This window comes from Stegostoma tigrinum, chromosome 28 (assembly GCF_030684315.1).
Source record: "Stegostoma tigrinum isolate sSteTig4 chromosome 28, sSteTig4.hap1, whole genome shotgun sequence".
Classification (NCBI taxonomy): domain Eukaryota; kingdom Metazoa; phylum Chordata; class Chondrichthyes; order Orectolobiformes; family Stegostomatidae; genus Stegostoma; species Stegostoma tigrinum.
Genome location: NC_081381.1, coordinates 34,611,231 through 34,632,114, shown reverse-complemented (window position 1 = coordinate 34,632,114; position 20,884 = coordinate 34,611,231).

Genomic DNA, 20,884 nt, shown 5'->3' with positions numbered 1-20,884 from the left:
AAACCAAGCGGAGGCTTGGGGACCGCTTTGCAGAACACCTCCGCTCAGTTCGCAACAAACAACTGCACCTCCCAGTCGCAAACCATTTCCACTCCCCCTCCCATTCTCTAGATGACATGTCCATCATGGGCCTCCTGCACTGCCACAATGATGCCACCCGAAGGTTGCAGGAACAGCAACTCATATTCCGCCTGGGAACCCTGCAGCCATATGGTATCAATGTGGACTTCACCAGTTTCAAAATCTCCCCTTCCCCTACTGCATCCCTAAACCAGCCCAGTTCATCCCCTCCCCCCACTGCACCACACAACCAGCCCAGCTCTTCCCCCCCACCCACTGCATCCCAAAACCAGTCCAACCTGTCTCTGCCTCCCTAACCTGTTCTTCCTCTCACCCATCCCTTCCTCCCACCCCAAGCCACACCCCCATCTACCTACTAACCTCATCCCACCTCCTTGACCTGTCCGTCTTCCCTGGACTGACCTATCCCATCCCTACCTACACTCTCTCCACCTATCTTCTTTACTCTCCATCTTCGGTCCGCCTCCCCCTCTCTCCCTATTTATTCCAGTTCCCTCTCCCCATCCCCCTCTCTGATGAAGGGTCTAGGCCCGAAACGTCAGCTTTTGTGCTCCTGAGATGCTGCTTGGCCTGCTGTGTTCATCCAGCCTCACATTTTATTATCTTGGAATTCTCCAGCATCTGCAGTTCCCATTATCTATGATCTAGTGGCAGCCTGAATGTCCTTTTGCTGTCTCACATCAGTAATGCGTGGCTGGTATAAACAACTGCAGATATGTTCCATAGCAATCTACCTTGCCTTTAATGCTTAGGGGTAATATTGTTCATTGTTTTGCATCCTTTGAGACAGGTATCAACTATATGCAATAGTGTACAACAGTTAATAGCAAGTCAGCTTCCTGATTTACATCTCTTCCCATTACATTTAGACTGATGTTAACTTTGGAACTTGCCTAAACTCTACATACCACAGAAATCAAAGGAAAGCATCCTACTTCTGAGTGTAATTACTGTGTGGAAATAAATTCAAAGAGACTTGGTTAAAAGAAACACTTCCGAATTTTACTGTTTCTGATGTCAATTTGGCATGAATACAGTGAGCAAATTTGGAAAGGCACAAACAGCCCATTTTAACCAGAATTTATTTTGCTTTTCTTTTTTGTTACAGGTAGAGCCTCTTACTGGAGTGTAGGTTCAGCAGGTTCTTGAACCAAACTGACCACTTTTCACTTACGAAATTGACTATTCTTCACTTATGAATGAATACCTGTCCAGCCCTTGCATTGGCTGAGATCAGCGAAATCTGCACAGGTTTAGGATTCAATCTAGTCTGAATGGCTCAGTGAATCACTGCCTTCAACAAACTGAGCCATGTGGGGAAATTGACAATTTCCCTTTTAACTGTAACTTGGTACAAAGCACTTACTTAAAAGGCTATCATCGGATTTCAAGGCTCATTGCTTACTGCAGAGCAAACAGAATATTTCACCAGTGACAGTGTGCAAGGAGCTGTCATAACTCATAACCATTTATTGTTGAGCCTTTCAAATTTCTGTTAAAACACCAGTAATTCACTGTCAACACACAGTTGTGAAAATATCTCCCTATGCCTGCAGCAAACTTACAAGGCCTCTCAATCTCAATGAGCACTGTGGGACGACTTGCATACACAACCTGAAAGCACCCATACTACTTATCACTAGCTTTTATCATGTAAAGCTGTAGTTTTGCTTTTTACATTAATGGGTCTCTATGATAATACTAACGTAAGACAGAAGAGATTCCAGAGCTCAGTGCCAGCACTCATCTCTGTCTCAGAAGCTTCTGGGTTTAAGTCCACTTCAGAGACTTAAGCACATTATCCAGGCTGATGTTTGCATACAATACCTAGGGGATTCTGTTGTTGGTGCCATCTTTAGAGTAAGGCATTAACCGAGGGCAAATTTTCCCTTTCGGGCAGATGTAAACAAACAATCAATGACACTAATTTAAAGAAGGTCAGGGCATGTCGTATTGAGCTTTGAAAGCTTGGTGTTGGTGCCAGCCGCTGGCGATCTGTGTTTGGGTAGATGGTTTCCACCAATCCTCCTTTCTACTCTTTTAAAATGAACAGTAACCAGGTTATACAGCTCCTGATGAGCATCCTCTTTTCTGCGCTGATTATCAGTAGGAGAGCAGAAACGACAAGAGAGCTTTGACAAGAGGCACTGCCTTGCGTAACAAGTTAATTTTATTGATGAGAGCCTTGGGTACAATTAACATTAACTATTTAGGATAATTCCAACCATCATGAGCCAGAGATTACACATCCGTCTCCATCAGGACCCCGTGTAAAACTGCCAGATTCTCCAATGAAAGATTGGGTTACATGATGAGATTGGGTGGAGCTAATACAACTCCAATTAACTCTTTCAGAATCATTGCTTTACACAACAAGGAGATCTGTCCAGAATCCTGAGTAATATTTATCTTTCAAACCATGCCACGAAGACAGATTATGTGGTCATTTATCTCAGTCAATCTTACTATTCTGCAGCTGATAGGAAAGTGTTGTGCCCCTGTCTGTTTTAAATTACCCCTTCATTACAGGCACAAAGTCAAAGCCAAAGACCTGTAAATAGGGTGGAAGTTGTGCACATGCAATATGTGTGTTGCATTGACATACATTTAATTCGAAAGCTATACTTAGCAAACTGCAACTTGTTACATGTAGACAGCAAGACGGCATAGCAAACAGTAAGGCATGTTTCAGAATAAACTATTTGAAAGTGGAGAACAAAAGCCATATATTTCTTGACTTCAGGCCTGCCTCACCCAGCTGTTGTAGCCAAGGTATTTGCATAGGTAGTCCAGTTCAATGTGACAATGTGATAAATTCTAGGCAATGCACATCCATATCCTGTTTTTGATAGATATTAATGGTGTGGATTAGGAACATGGAGCATAGCTTCAAATAATATTTGGCTCAGATTTCAGCAGGAAATGAATAATCTGGTGGAATGGGATGGCATGTGCCTAACGGAAGTTCAATGCAGACATCTGTAAGAGATAGATCCTGGTAGGATGATTGAGAAGGACAATATGAACTCAATACAGTTGTACACTCTTAAAGGGCATGCTGGAACAGAGAGAATTGGAGCATATCTACACAGAAGTACAAGTTAGGAATATTGTTTGATTTAAAAAAAAGTGGATGTTTGGCTTTGTTGATTGAGAAATAGACATTAAATGCAACCTTCCCCCCACACCAAAAACGTGTTCAGAGATGTGTAATAACATCCCTGAAGCAGGTGGGACTTGAACCAAGGCCATCCGGTTCAGGGGTAGGTATGCTACTGTATACACCACTGTGCCACAAGAGGGCCACCCAACTTTTATTTTGTTGTCTGTTGATGTTCAAACTGTTGCACTGGAAGTGCAAATTAGTGTAGGTTATGCTCCAGCTGTATAAAGCACTGGTTGAACTGATCTGCATTAAGTCCTGGGGTATTGCAGCTCAGGGGCTCCTGTGTTGAACTTGAAATACAGATTCATAGGTTCTATGAATAGATTTATCATATTTATAGCTGGACTAAGTGGCTTCAGTTTGGGGAGTAGACTGTATAGAAGGCTTGAACTCCCATGAGTGTAGACGATAAACCAGCGATCTGTTTGAAATTTTGTAGCTGATTAAAGAAGTTGGTTTCCTCTGGTGCAGTGAGAAGACATAAGATCCTGAGGGGATTTGACTGGGTGGATGCAGGAGAATCCAGAACCGGGGATCATAGTTTAAAATGAGATTTGAACACGCGGATGTGAATATTAAATTAGACAATTTGCCAAACTAAAGTAGCTCACTGCGCATAGGGACGATGAAAGTGAGAAAAGACATGGGTTTGGATACAATCAGCAGAGTTTTAGGTGAGCTGGTTTTTAGAAGGGTAGAACAGCGAAACTGATTGAAGATGCAGGAGGGATACCAGAAGCTTCCATCATCAGGTACCATGTCATCTGCCGTCACTGACTACACTGCCCAGTTATTAACACGTAATGATCAATCACATATACTGCAAAGTCATGCAGCTGATGTTTTGAAAACTGGAGACTAACACTATCAGTAAGACATGAATGGATTACCACCCGTAGTAACATAATGAAACATCAGCCTTCCAGCTCCTCTGATGCTGCTTGGCCGGCTGTGGTCATGCAACTCTGCAGCTTGTTACCTCAGACTTAGAAATACACTGCTTTGCTTTACACTGTCACCACGTGGCTGAAAATGGAACTACAACAACAAACAGAAGTCAAGCAGGATCATGTACACAAAAACTATCTTCTACCGAAATATAAATAAGTGCACAAATTCTGGAATCCAAAGTAAGGATCTTAAGGGAAAGATATCTTTTAATATTTTGAATTTCAGATTCAACCATTTTACCACTTCTTGATATGGGACTCATCACAAACTTCAGTGATTACAATCAGTAAGATAAATAAACAGGTCACACGCTATTTGGAACATAGATGGGGTTAATAGTCAAACAGATCTGGACTACAAGTACACAAAAAAAAGTTACTTTGTAAACTGGAACAGGAGTATGTCACAAACCCCATTAATCCCACTCTGTCAGTTAATACAATCACTGCTGATTGAACACACCAAAGCCATTCACCCACACTGTTCCCAATCCTGTTTACACCACTGATAATCTGAATCTATCAACTTTTACTTTAAATATATTCAAAAGAGTGATCTTCCACATTCTCTGGTAGACAATTCCAAAGATTCACCACCCCTCAGAGCTTTCCTCAGCTTGGACCTAAATGGCACCCCCTTATTTTTAGACCAAAAAGACCATAAGACATAGGAGCAGAAATTAGGCCATTCAGCCCATCGAATCTGCTCCACCATTCAATCATGGCTGATAAGGTTCTCAACCCCATTCTCCCGCTTTCTCCCTTGAACCCTTGATCCCCTTGACAATCAAGAATCTATCTATCTCCATCTTAAATGTACTCAATGACCTGGCCACCACAGCCTTCTGTGGCAGTAAATTCCATGGATTCACCACTCTATTGCCGAAGAAGTTTCTCCTTATCTCCGTTCTAAAAGGTCTTCCCTTTACTCCAAGGCTGTGCCCTCAGGTCCTAGTTTCTCCTACCAATGGGAACATCTTCCCAACATGCACTCTGTCCAGGCCATTCACTATTCTGTAAATTTCAATTGGATCACCACCCCCAATCCTTCTAAAGTCCATCAAGTATAGACCCAGAGTCTTCAAATGTTAAGCTTTTCATTCCTGGAGCCATTCGTATGAACTTCCTCTGAACCCGCTCCAGGGCCAGTACATCTCTCCTGGGATATGGGACCCAAAACTGTACACAATACTCCAGATGTGGCCTGGCCAGAACCTTATAGAAGTACATCCCTGCTTTTATATTCAAGTCCTCTCAAAATTATTTGCGATATTGCCTTCTTAACTACTGACTCAACCTGCAAGTTTACTTGAGAGAATCCTGGACTCAAACGTCCAAGTCTGCACTTCAGATTTCTGAATTTGCTCCCCATTTAGAAAACAGTCTATGTTTCTATTCTTCTTACCTAAGTGCATGACCTCACACTTTCCCACATTGTGCCCCATCTGCCACTTCTTTGCCCACTCTCCTAACCTGTCCACATCCTGCTGCAACCTGCCCGCATCCTCAATACTACCTGTCCCTCCACCTATCTTTGTATCATCTGCAAACTTAGTCAGAATGCCCACAGTTCCTTAATCTCGATCATAAATGTACAAAGTGAAAAGTTGTGGTCCCAACACTGACCCCTATGGAACACCACTCGTCACCAGCTGCCAAGCTTTTATCCCCTCTCTGTGCCTTCTGCCAGACAGCCAATCTTCTATCCATGCTAGCCCCTACAGGAACACCATAGGCCCTTTTCTTATTCAGTAGCCTGCTGTGTGGCACTTTGTCAAACGCCTTCTTGAAGTCCAGGTAGATAACATCCATTAGCTCTCTTTCATCTAACCTGCTCGTTACTTCTTCAAAGAATTCTAGCAGGTTTGTCAGGCATGACCTCCCCTTGATGAAACCATGCTGACTTTGCCCTATTTTACCACACACTTCCAAATATACAAAAATATGATCCTCCACAAAGTACTCTAAAATCTTACCCATGATCAAGGTTAAGCTAAATCAGCCTGTAATTTTCAGTTTTTTGCCTTACTACCTTTTTAAACAGGGGTGTCATGTTAGCGATTTTCCAGTCCTCTGGGACCCTCCTTGACTCTGGCAATTCCTGAAAGATCACCACTAACACCTTCACTATCTCTTCAGCTATCTCCTTGAGATCTCTGGGGTGTTGTCCATCTGGTCCCGATGACTTATCCACCTTCAGGCCATTCAGTTTTTCTAAAACCTTCTCCTTGGATATAGTCACTATACTCAGGTCTGCACCCTGACTCTCTCAAATTTTTGGGATACTACTCATGTGTTCAACCATGAAGACTGATGCAAAGCAATTATTCAGTTCCTCAGCGATTTCCTTGTTCCTCACTACTATCTCTCCAGACAAATTTTCCAATGGTCCAATGTCCACTTTTGCCTCTCTTTTGCCCTTTCTGTATCCAAAAAATATTTATAGTCTTCCTTTATATTACTGGCTAACTTACCTTCATGTTTAATCTTCTTCCTCCTTATTTCTTCTTTTGTTGCCCTTTTAGTCTTTGTAAGCTTCCCAATCTTTTGATTTCCCATTATCCTTAGCCACATTATAAGCTTTCTGAGATGGTAGGAACTGCTGATGCTGGAGAAACAGAGATAACACGGCTTGGAGCTGGATGAACACAGCAGGCCAAGCAGCATCGGGGAGCAGGAAATCTTGACATTTCGGGTCGGGACCCTTCTTCAGAAAATGCATTATATGCTTTCTGTTCTGCTTTTATACTATCCCCGACTTCCCTAGTCAGCCATGGTTACTTTGTCATCCCTGTATCACGCTGCTTTTTCCTAGGGATGAATTTTGCTGTGTCTCCTGAATTATTCCCAGAAACCCCTACCATTGCTGCTCTACTGTCTTTCCTGCTAGGACCCTCTCCCAGCCAAATCTGCCCAGCTCCTCCCTCATGCCTCTGTTAATCAGCTGTAATACCATTACATCTGATTCTATCTTCTCCCTCTCAAATTGCAGAATAAATTCAATCATATTATGATCACTGTCTCCTAAAGGTTTCTTCTCCTTAAGATCCCTTATCAAGTCTGCCTCATTGCACAGCACTAAATCCAGTATTGTCTGTTCCCTAGTGGGCTCCACACAAGCCGCTCCAAAAAGCCATCTCGCAGACATTCCACTAATTCCTTTTCTTGCAATCCACTACCAACCTGAGTTTCCCAGATCACCAGCATATTGTAATCTCCCACGATCACTGTAACTGTGCCTTTCTTACACACCTTTTCTATGTCCTGGTGTACCTTGCGCCCCAGCTCCTGGCTACTGTTTGGAGGCCTGTGCATACTGTGGTTTACCTCTACAGTTCCTCAACTCTACCTACAAAGATTCAACACCATCTGATACTATTTCATTTCTTATTATTATAGATTTAATTTCATTTCTTACTAATAAGGCAATCTCACCCCCTCTGCCCACCTGCCTATCTTTTCGAAAAAATGTATATCACTGGATATTCATTTTAAACTGCATCCTTTGGCTCTAGTGATAATGGGAACTGCAGATGCTGGAGAATCCAAGATAACAAAGTGTGGAGCTGGATGAACACAACAGGCCAAGCAGCATCTCAGGAGCACAAAAGCTGATGTTTCAGGCCTACCCCCTTCATCACAGAGGTCTAGGCCCGGAACGTCAGCTTTTGTGCTCCTGAGATGCTGCTTGGCCTGCTGTGTTCATCCAGCTCCACACTTTGTTATCTTTCCTTTGGTTCTAGACTCCCCAGCTAGAGGAACCATTGTACCTGCATATCCTTTCAAGTAGTTTATGGACTTTTATTTAAAACATCAACCAGTTCAGATGTGTTCTGACATACTTCTGAGTAGAAGGGAGCTTGAAACTGGGTCTTCCTGCTCAGAGTTAAAGGACACTAGGACTATGCCACAAGATGACTATACAGTTTTAAGTGTTCAGTGAAGTCAATTCTCACTCTTTGAAACTTCAGAGACTACAGGCCACTAAAACAGAAGCACTAGGCTTTATTCAAAATGGTTGAATTGCTAGTATGTATTCATGTTAAACTTGGATAATATCTTGATTCGACCACATTTAAAATTCAGTTAACATTCTCGTCCATCTGATTAAAAATTGTAGAGAGAGCAAAAAGGCTTAGAGTTATACAGTCATAAAGATACACAGCACAGAAATAGACCCTTCAATCCAACTCGTCTACGCCGACCAGATATACTAAATAAATCTAGTCCCATTTGCCAGCATTGGGCCCTAATCCCTTGAAACCCTTCCTGTTCACATAACTATCCAGATGCCTTTTAAACATTTTAATTGTACCAGCCTCCACCATTTCTTCTGGCAATTCATTCCATACACGCACCACCCTCAGTGTGAAAAAGTTGTCCCTTACGGCCCTTTTAAATCTTTCCCCTCTCACCTTAAGTGTGTACCCTCTCGTATACCTTCCCGTACCCTAGGGAAAAAACCTTGTCAATTTACCCTGTTCATACCCCTCATGATTTTATAAACCTCTATAAGGTCACCCCTTAGCCTCTGATTCTCCACGGAAAATAGCCCCAGTCAATTCATCCTCTCCCTATCGCTCAAACTGTGCAATCCTGGCAACATCCTTGTAAATACTTCGAGCCCTTTCAAGTTTCACAATATCCCTCCTATAGCAGGAGACGAGAATTGCACACAGTATTCCAATAGTGGCCTAACCAGTGTCCTGTTCAGCCAGTGACATTTATTAATATGTTTAGTAAATTGTTTGACCTCCCAACTCCTATACTCAAAGCACTGACCAATAAAGGCAAGTATACTTTCTTCACTATCCAATCTACCTGCAACGTCACTTCCAAGGAACTATGAACCTGCATTCCAAGGTTTCCTTGTTCAGCAACACTTCCCAGCACCTTATCATTAAGTGTATAAGTCCTGCCCTGATTTGCCTTTCCAAAATGCACCTCGTTTTTGTCTAAATTAAACTCCATCTGCCACTCATTGGCCCATCTGGTCAAGATCCCCTTGCACTCTGAGGTAACCTTCTTCGTTGACCACTACACATTAGGAAGGATGATACTGGAACAATAAGGTTATACCCATTGGGAACGGGTGAACAACTTGGGTCTCTTTAATCCTCGACGCAGAAGGCTGAGGATTGACCCGCTTGAAGTCTTTAACATTATCATCACAGATATTGATTGATCAGGTACAGGGAAAACATTTCCATTTATGGGGAAACGCAAAACCAAAGGCCACCAAGAAAGCAGTCACCAAGAAATCACGTTAGAAATGCAAAAAATGAAATTGCTTCATGTGGAAAGTGATGAGAATGTGGAACTGTGAGGGCTCGCATTTCTTCAGTTTCAGGAAATGCAAGAACAAAATGCACATAGCACAGAGTTTGGCTCAACCTCAAATTTATTATCCAATCAAACTTAGGAAATTCCCTCCCCAGTTCAAATCCTTGTGTGACATGCCTGGAATTTACATATCCAAAACACAAAACCCAGATGCAAAAAACCATGTTCCAGTTTCATTTATGTTGAGACGCTTGTAACATATTTACAACACAGAAATATAAACAGAATTCAACACCTGGAGCAAAAGAAATGCACTAAATTAGATTAAAACAGAAGTATTCTCAGGCAGCAGCACTGCCAGCATGTTGTATCTTCTTATTATCTACCACTGGTGACTTAGGGATGGGGTAGTTCGGTATTAACAATCCTCATGTCAAATCTTTTAAACGAACCCAAAATTGGGGTAAACAGTCCCTTATGGGGCACAAAAACACAAGCTAATGGATAACAGAAACTTGTTCCATTTTTATGCTTCTTACATGATGATTCACCTTAAAGTGTCACAAAGACTGTTATAATTCTGCTGAATCATCCTGTGTTTAAGGCCCCTTTTACCTTTAGATAATTTCATGCTCTTTATAGGCAGGACTGGATGATGTTGTCTCCATAAGACATAACTATACTACCTCTACATCTGGCTCTAAGACTGATGGATGTGTGAATGCTCCATCTGATCCATTGTTCATGATAATGTATTTTCAGTCTCTTAATTGCATTTGTTAATGGCAGTTTCGAGCTTCATTGCTTTTTGTACACTTACTTCCAGTTTTCTAATGAGCCACAGGTTCAGCTGGCATACCCTTCTGCAAGGTTACTAGTAACCCCTTCGTATCTGTATAGCTCTGATATGTTATATAATGCCCAGCTATTAGTGCTTTACGGTCCAAGGTCATGTGTATGGCCCCGAGGGGTTTTAGATCTTCTGATTTTACAGTTCTGGGGAGGTCATATTTTTCAGAAGATGTGTTTGCCTCGCCACCAGCATCAGAACCATCAAAATTGGAGTCACCACTCTTCAGGTACCATCTCTTCGTTGCTGGGCAATGACGCCAATGCCCCCAAGTCCCATGCTGGGTCAACACTCGTCCCCTTCCCCATATGAAAAGTATATACAAGACAAGATGTAAAAACGGAATGTCACCTGGCTCATCTTCGTACAATCGTCTCACTGACCTTATGATCTCCCCATCGCAATGTCTTTCTGCACAGCTTAGGCTCACACTTTAACAAACACAGAGAGATGGCACCAATAATAAAGTCACTAGCAGTTGTAGGCAGACAGACTGTAGTGATTGCAATGAGGGCCAGGTGGATCTCTTTGAGTATGAGATCCCTGATTGAGGCTGTTAACCCTGGGAAGCCTGGCTGACAGATATAAATAAGAGTGTCACAGATTGTCCTCAATCTAGGGACTGACTCTGAGCTAGCTAGCTTGTACTATGTATGTGTAAACAAGGGGTGACTTGATAACAGGATACTGACCTCCGAGGAGTTATTTCACAGACCATGTCATGGGACACCAGGTACATCTGGAATTTCACGTGGGGGCAAACATTCACAGAATTACCAAAGTTCAGTACTGAAAAATCCAGTTGAGAAATTAGACTGACATTTGTCAGATCAGGGCGCAAAATGAGCTGAGGCAGGAAACTTCTTTGAGTTGAGACAATTCTACGAATTTTCCCTAGTTTATGCCTATCACCTCTGCTCCTTCAGGACATGTACATATTAACAAGGTTGGAGCTCAAGTGCAGCCCTGAAAGGAGCACTCTCTTTTTCCGATGTTAGCCAGAAGTTTGTGTGCTTTTCTTACAACTTTTTTTAAATTTAAGTATTTCAGAATAAAATAATTGAGAGCAGTGAGATTATGCTCAAAGCTGATGATAAGCGTTTTAAAACAATGATTAACTCGGCCCGAAACGTCAGCTTTTGTGCTCCTGAGATGCTGCTTGGCCTGCTGTGTTCATCCAGCCTCATATTTTATTATCTTGGATTCTCCAGCATCTGTAGTTCCCATTATCACTGAAAAGTTTAACTGGTTGTTTCCAAGAAGCAGTGGTCATGATGCCATCCTGTGGCAATTACTACATTACAGCAGTTAATACAGGTACAATCTGTAACTCAAAATCTTGGTCTGATTTACTTATAAGAAGGGATTGGAGAACACAAAAATTGAGAAACATTAAAGACAAGAGAAAACATAAGTGATTTAAATCAATTAAAGAAATTTTAAATTTTTAAAACATAATCATTTTAATTCACCAGTAACCTGATCATTATGCATTAGTTAGCAGTTTATTTTCTCTGATAAAGTTGTGGAACATACCCCGCCACCCAGCAAAAATAATACCGTGCACAAGATTTCAATATAATCGCAGGTGAGGAAGGCTTTTTGATCTGACGGAATCAGAGAGTCTTTTTGTATGTAGGGAGGTTATTTCACCCATCAGACCTGTATCAGTCCCACGTACTAACGGAACAGAACGGGAGAAAATCACAGCAAAACTTAACGTTGCTCTAATCTAATAAACACAAGCACAGGTTTTCCAGGAAGAGTTCCACAATAGTGGAGAGAAGAAGAAATTCCTTTACCTCTCATCTAGGATACTATATCCCTTAATTAACATATTACTGACTAGGATCATACAATACAAAGTAAACCAAAAATGTTAGGATTTGGTTTAAAATTCTATTAAGTACCATTGTATTGAGTTTCATCTCTACCACAAAATGTATTCCCTAACTACTGATTCCATCTGTTGTCCTAGCAGCTTCTTAAAGCTGAATCCAACTGCCCATACCGACAAACAACATCTGTAGATACCAGAAATCCAAAGTAAGGATAGGAACTGCTCAAAATGCTCAGCACATTTGGCAGCATCCATGGAGAGAGAAACAGAGTTAACAATTTATCCAAACCTTGGTAATAAAACGTGAGGCTGGATGAACACAGCAGGCCCAGCAGCATCTCAGGCAGTTCCCATTATCACTATCCAAACCTTGGTGTGTGTTTGACTACAACATGAACCTCTAACCACAACCACAGTCATCACTAAAACTGCTTGCTCTCTCTTCCAAACTAGGCCCAGGCTGTTCCTGTTTTAGCTCATCTGCTACTGAAACCCTGATCCACGACACTGTTACCTCTGCACCTGGCTGTTCCAAGTTTACCCATTGGCCTCCTGCCTTCCACCCTTAACACTTCTAAGGTCATCCGAATATTTACTCCCCATAACCCAACTCGTACCAAGTTCCATTCACAGATCACCCCTGTGCTTAACCCTGCTAGATTTCTTTTTTCCTTCAAAACACTTCTCAAAATCTGTTTCTCAAAGCATTTGTGGCTCTGTGTCAAATCTTATTCATGCTGGTCATGTGAAGTGCCTTGGGATGTTTTACTCCATTAAAGATGCCATGTAAACACAAATTGTTGTTGTTGTTGATAACACTGAATCTTTATACTGTAATATAATGGGACATTAGGCACAGTTACAAATAATTACATCTGAAGTTCACATTAACAAATCAACACCACCTAATGGCAAATTAGTACTGTTATAAAATGCTTACAACTAAACTGACGACCTTAATGTGATGTGATGGCTGATAATTATATCAGAATTATAGATGCCATTCTGTTGTCAATATGATATTGAAACAATATATACTTGTTAAAACTGAACAAAGATTACAGATTACATTCTACACTAATTCATGCCAGATATATTTATATTCAGGTAGCTCAGTTGGTTGGACAGTTGGTTTGTTATGCAGGGTGATGCCAATAGCTTGAGTTTGATGCATGCAATGGCTGAGGTTACCATAAAGGGCTCCTCTTCTCAACCTCTTCCCTCACTTTGAGGTACGGTGACCCCCAGGTCAAATGACCAGCATTCATCTCTATCTAATGAGAGAGCAGCCCTGTGGTCCTTGTGGGACCATAATGACATTTATTCATATGTTTAAATAGTAAATTGTTTGACTCAGTGTTACTACTTAGGTGGTGTAGCCACTCCTACCTTTTATTTAGAAAGTGCTATGTTAAGCTTTACTGGTTTTGTGTAATATAGAACAGAGGACTTGTCAAACATTTCCCTTCTGAGGTGTCACCCCATTTACCTACGATGTTATAAGAATTCCAGAAATCCCCTGTGACACAATACAAGCCCTTTTTATATTACCAGTTACTAATTACACAGTTACAAAATTGTTTGTTGACTTTTATACTATATATGTCTGACAATTAATTATTACTGTAATTTAGAGGATTTCAAACATTCATTGGACAGCACTTGCGCATAAATTAACAGCATAGGTTGAGTTACATCTCCACTTCTGGTACAAATAAAATTGGAAATCAAGTAGTGTTTCCATACTTCAAATAGTTGTTTGGTATTAGAGAATTTGAGCATTACTGAAGAAAGACCCATTTTATTAAAAAGCGTTTCATCTTCCACTCATCAGGATATTTCACAAGAACATAAAGAGAAATGCAACATTTATATGCAGGAGAAGAGAGAGGTGATTAGTTGACACATATTAGTACACAGGGCAAACAATTCTCTGCAGGCAGGAAAACCACATACTTAAACTGTGAGATAGTAGAACTGCCGATGCTGGAGTCTGAGATTACAAGGTGTAGAGCTGGATGTACACAGCAGGTCAGGCAGCATCAGAGGAGCAGGAAAGCTGACGTTTCGGGTCTGGACCCTTCTTCAGAACATTTCTGAAGAAGGAACCAGACCCAAAACTTCAGCTTTCCTGCTCCTCTGATGCTGCCTGGTCAGCTGTGTTCATCCAGCTCTATACTTGAACTGTGCTTGTTTAAATTCAACAAAATAGGTGACAGCCATTCGCTGGTTCACTCCTCAAGGCAGCGCTCTGACCAATCACAGTCAATCCACCTGACTGATATTCTAAACAAGTCCTAGCTGTTAATTATAAATTGCCATTAATGGGTACACTCTCCATGCCATCACCTACACAATCACAGAGTCATAGTGATGGACAAAAGTAAACATACATTTAAAATATTCCAACACTTAACTGTATAATGAATAAAGCTTCATGTGCCACTATCAAACGTACAGACATATTGTGTGTTACGTCTCACTGTGAGTATCCAGAGGAGGGAAAATGCAGCAATTTTTAGAAATGAACACACATTTGTAATTTTTTTCCCATCTGCAATGCAATATACCTTTAAGAGACATGTTCATGGTAATATAAGTATATTGTAGCATGTAACCTCAGACTCCATCTGAACTGGGTCATTTGAAGCATGACTCACTAATGGAGTGTGCTACTGTCTATGGTTAAAGAGTCTGGTATTAGCTTAGACACATAGGGTGGCATCTTATAGGAGCTTGAACAATGTGGACTACGGCAGGATTTGCAGCAAAATCATGTAAGAAGTCTGCTGTGGCCTATTTCAATGTCATGAGCAACTTGCTGCATTCACAATGCATGAGATGGATGTTAAGGCAAGTTTCTTACCAGGCAGCAAGTTGTCAAGTAAGGAGGATTATAGATGATTAAACACATTACTAAGAGCATAACTTGTCACATTAATATTCAGCCTTCAATCTTGCCAAACACACAAAACAAACTAGACATTGCAAAAGCTCAATATGAAAGTCCGAGTGGGTCCTGGCAACCTCAGCTCACGGCTATCCACATATCTTCAATATGAAACAGCACCTCAGGATGCAATGTCAATCAGGGAGTCCTAATACCGTCAGTCATGGGCACGGTCTTAAACAATCCAAGGACTTGGCTATGGTCATTCACTTGAGCGGACACTGTCAAGGGTAGTATCTGATCATAGTCCATGGAGTGGTTAACAGACAGCCCTGTGGAACCATAACATTCAGGCAGTGGAATTGTGTACCATCCGTCAGCTCCAATATAGATGTCGGGGGACTGGTCAGTCATGTCTACAGGCTTTTTTGTTGAAGTGGTTGGGTGCCTGAGCTGAAAACTTCCTGGGGGTCCATGCATTAATTGTTTGTGAAAGTGAAAGGAGGGAGGTCTGTATGGGAAAAGGGGAATCATTGCCAAAAGGAGTTGGGAAGGAGGGCAAGGCTGTGGGCAAAGGAGAAGCAATGTGTAGAAGATGGGGATAAGGATGGTAAACAAAAATGCATTGGAGGGCACAGTGGGTTACAGGAGGGGGGAATTATAGGTAATGACCGCCATCACCAGGGCCTCCAATAGAGGATCACAGAGGGCATCATTAAGGGGTAATGTTGGGGTTCAAGGAACGGGGAAGACAGTTGGAGGCAAAGTTCCCTGTAGTAGGTCTCTACACTGATCGATAGGCACAGGACTTTCCAGTGGCTGTGAGGCTTACAGAGAACATCAGTGGCACATTGTTCCAGGAAAAGCATGTAGTAAAGTGGGGGTCAAATCAAATAACAGGGAGGCCATAAGGGTAGGGTAAGTTGTTAATAAGGCAAGGTTAATAAGATATGGTGAGAAATTTATCTATGTTTCGCACAAGAGGCCCTCCAAAAAATTCAATGCAACTGACACTTAGCCAAAAAATACCCAATATTCAGCCTGTTGTGGCAAAGATTTCAATATATTTGTATACTATGAGTTCTAATAAAATTCTTTGAAATCTTTCGGTATGGCACCCACATCCAATTCACATGTAATGGGGACTAATGTAACTATTGCCTCATCAGGTCCAAATGCCCTGATGTAGGCAAAAACTGGCATCATTGTGGCAGGACACACAATCAGATACCCAACGTGCCAACAAGGAACACATGTAGGCCACTCTGCCCTTCACGCCTGCAATACCATCTGATCAGCTGATCTGATTTTAACCTAAACATTCGACATTCCTGCTTACTTCTTTCATTCTCTTGGTAATCAGGAATCTATCTACCTCTGCCTTGAAATATTTAAAAATTCTGCATCCACTGCCCTTTGAGGAAAGGAATTCCAAAGACAATAGATGAGCATCTGAAATAGAAACTGGAGATGCTGGAAACAGTAAGGAGGCCAGAAGTTTAATGCCTTTGTTGTCATCAGCTGATCTCCACCAGAGCAACTGTTAGTGGCCTCATTTTTTGAGGCTAAAGTGGGGAACAATTGCCAACAGTTGGTCTTCCTCAGACTCACTTTACAAAGTGCAGAAGTCATGTGAGGACCTGGGAAAGCTGCCATTTAATGTTTCACTTTTGTTTCTGGTATTCTCTTTTTTTAATTATTAGTTAAGCTCACTGACCCACCCTATGCTCTGATCACTAATTGCTACAAAAATAAGGGCAGCAATTTCAACAATACTTGTTGCAAATAACTGCTCTGTCTCTGTCCTGTTTACCATAAGACTCATGTCATGGCTACATTATATACTAGTTGTGTTATACCCTTGCTATGTTTTAAGGGTCTGGCTTGATTAGAAAGGGTGATAAAAATGCCCGCTATGATTTTCAACTGGTTTTGCTTGCAAGTGGATCCAGAGATTAATCTTTAATTCTAAAAGATTCCATGACAATCTGGCAAGAAGGTAATCATACGAGTGAGTACACCATCTACTTATAAGAGAGAGAGTGGTTAATTATTTACGTCTCGATCTTTATCTAGCCACGGTCTGCTGTTATTCATTTGATTACATTACACTGGAAAGAAATGTTAGGCTGTGCATGGAGTCTGATGTCAGTCCACAAATCGATGAATCACTGATGAACATATCACTTCTAAGCCAGCTTAAAATATTGGTTGAAAGAACGATGACGTCCAGTATTAGAATGTAATTGATCAAAAAATTCAGCTAACATAACACAAGATTTAGATAGATAAATAGAAATGTAGAAATGAAGAAAGCCATTCAGCCTCTTCAAATCTGTTCTGGGATTGAATTGGATTTTTAAAAAATTTATTAAGGGGATGTGGATGTCACTGTATTTATTGCATATCCACAACTGCCCTTGAGAAAGTGGTGATGAGCTTTCTTCTTCAAGAGTTGCAGAGTAATGGTACTTCAAGAGTACCATTTATTCTAGGTACACCCACAATGCTGTTAGGGAGGGAGTTCTAAGATGTTGACACAGTAACACTGAAGGAATGGAAATAAATTTCCAAGTCAGGATGGTGAGTGGCATGGAGGGGAACTTGCAGATTGTGGATTTCCCATCTGTTCTCTGCCCTTGTCCATGTTAGTGGTCATGTGTTTGGAAGGTGCCATCTAAGCAGTCTTGGAGCATTGCTGCAGCATATCTTGTATATGGTACATATTCTGCTAATGGGCATTGGTAATCCAGGGAGCAAATGTTTGTAGGTATGGTACCAAGAAAGCAGGTTGCTTTGTCTTGCATGTGTTAAACTTCTTGAGTGTTGTTGAATTTGCACCCATCCAGGAAAGTGGAGAACACTCCTGACTTAAGTCTCGTAGATGGTGGACAAGCTTTGGGGAGTTTGGGGCGTGAGTTACTCACTTAAGATTTCTAGCCTCTGATCTGCTCTAGTAGCCACAATACTTATATGACGACTGATCAGAAACTGAACTGGGCTAACAAGTTCCCGGGTGTTGATAGTAGGCAGTTCAGTGATGGAATTGCCTTTGAATGTCAAGGGATGTTTGTTAGATTATCTCATTGAAGACAGTCACTCCTTGGACTTCTATGGCTTGAATGTTGCTCATCATTTGTCAATCAAAACCTGGGCATTATCCAGCTCCTGCTGCATTTGGACATGGATTTCTTCGTGTTTGAAGAGTCACGAATCGTGCTGAACATCGTGCAATCATCAGCAAACATTCCCACTTCTGTCTTTATGATGGAAGGAAGGTCATTGATGAAGTAGATGAAGATGTTTGGGCCTAGGAATCGAACCTGAGTAATTCTTGCACAGATACTCTAGAGCTGAGGTGACTGACTTCCAACAATCACAAACATCGTCCTTTGTGCTAGATCTGACTCCAATAGAGAAGAACCTTCCCATGGTTCCCATTGGCTTTAGTTCTGCTAGGCCTTCTTCACCTCATATTCCATAAAACGCTGTCTTAATGTCAAGGGCAATTGCTCTCACTCAACCCTGAAGCTCAGCTTTTTTCTTCACGTTTGAATATTGCTGAGTTGAAGTCAGGAGCTGAGTGGCCTTGACGGAATCCAAACTGAGCATCATCAAGCACATTATATAAAAGCAAATGCTGCTTGTTGGCCCGAACTCTAACCCTAACTCTTACAGTTCTTTACTGATGATTGAGAATAGACTGGTGAGGTGGTAAATGGCCATGTTGGATATGTCCTACTTTTCGTGTACAGGACATGCCCGGGCAATTTTCCACATTGTCACACAGATGCTAGTAAACATCTCAATTAGATCACTCCCTAATCTTTGGCACTAAAAAAAATACATGCATTGCTCATTGTTATGAACGATTTCTGAGTAAGGGTCTCCAATTCCAGACAGGATACTCCCAAATGGTAATGCTCCTGACTGAGAAGAGATGAACTGGCTTCCCTTCCTTACTCAACTCTTTCCCTCGGGTGGTCTCAAAAAAGTTAATTTAGAAAAGATCCCTTTCTTCATGGTTACCTTTTCCTAGGTCAAGCTTATTTAAGTTTTATAAGGAGCCAATTTAACCAGGCTTTCTTGAGTTAAAACCAGTTGCATTTATTAGCTACAAACATGAGAAAATACAAAATATACAGACATTAGAATTGAGGGGTTAGACCAAAATGTAAAAGTGAAATAAAAAGTCAATCTTTGGCTTCTTTGTGATGATTAGATTCTAAAACCTGCAGTGTTTCACAATCAGTGATTCCAGCAGTTAAATTTGGCAGTTGAGTAGTTATTTGGTGGTTCTTGCTTCTGCAGTTGGCTGTATGGAGTTTGCCCAACAGTAGTGTTGTTGATGAACTGTATGGAGTTTGCCCAACAGTAGTGTTGTTGATGAACTGTTTCAGCAATCAGAGGCAAACTTAATTTCTTTTTACTGTGACATGGTGGAGTGTCTGGTCTAAGTTGTTTCCATAAGTACACTTTAGGAGAATGGAACTGGAACCATATGCTGGTATACTGGCCACCAGCTCTCCGACATATCGGCACACAGAAACGAGGAGTTACAATTTTTTTAAAATTCCCTTTCCCATTTATTGGTAAAAGGATAAAACACAAACATTTTTCACCCATAACTGTCATTCTTTAAAGTTATCTTGTCCACCAACTGAGACACAACCCAGTGGAGATCGCAGTTGTTTTTTTTGAATTACATCTCTCCCTTTGAAATTTTGCTGTCTGAAGTCCCTTTGACGCTCTTCTCAGACTCAGTCTAATTCATGCAGAGATTTTACACTACTGAATTTATACTCATAGCAATCTTGTAGTTTGCATGTCTTGTTTTCCAAAAAGACATTGTCCCAAATGTTCAATACATCAATAACGGATATACGAGATAGAAAAATGTAATATAAATTTCAAAACCTTGGTTTTCAAATGTCCTTGAAATAAAGGCCATTATACCAATCATCATTTTAATGTTTTTGAACCTATCCATTCTCATTTAGTAATTTCTGTAGTTGGACCATTGAGTTTCCTTGCTTCTCTACAATTATTGCCTCCCACCGTTTAGAAAATACTTCTTACGCAACTCGGTTAGGTCTAAAATGGATAGGCCTACACTTCTCCACATGGAAGTCTGTTTACCACAGCTTTCCTAACTGAAATAACTCCAAAGAGGTCGGTATCTGTCATCATGTCACTTTCTATTTATACGTGAACAGTCCTTGACTATTGCTTCTTCAGAGTCAGGTCTCAGTGTCAGTATCTTTAACATGCCCCTGTTTACATGTCAGCTAGGTCACCCTGATTGGACCAGATTAATAGCCCCAATCAAGGAACTCAGTCTGAAGTCTAGCTGGCTGACCTCGTACAATCGCTACACCATCTATGTTTTTTTTTGCAACTGTCTGTTCCAATCTACAAGAGTTGTTGAGCTATTAGTCTGGGTGCAGTCAGCAAACATGGACATATATCTCGGTATATGTTCATCCGAGTCATTTATAATCATACTGAAAAGCTGAAACCCATATTCAATTTTACAGTTACACACACACACACAAAGTACCACAGGAGCTGAAAATCTGATATGAAAAGAGAAAACGTTAGAAATATTCAGCAGGCCTGAAGAGAGTAGTTAACATATCAGGTTAATGACTGAAAAATCAAAGCTGCGTCGTGATTAAACAAGGGCTGAGACTGGGAAAAGCGGGAGGAGGAAACAAGAAAAAGGAAGGCTTGTGAGAAGAGAAGAGTGATGATACAAGGCAAAAAAAAATGGCAATGGACAAATAAAGAAACAGAAGACGGATCTGGAGAAGTTTTTAAATAG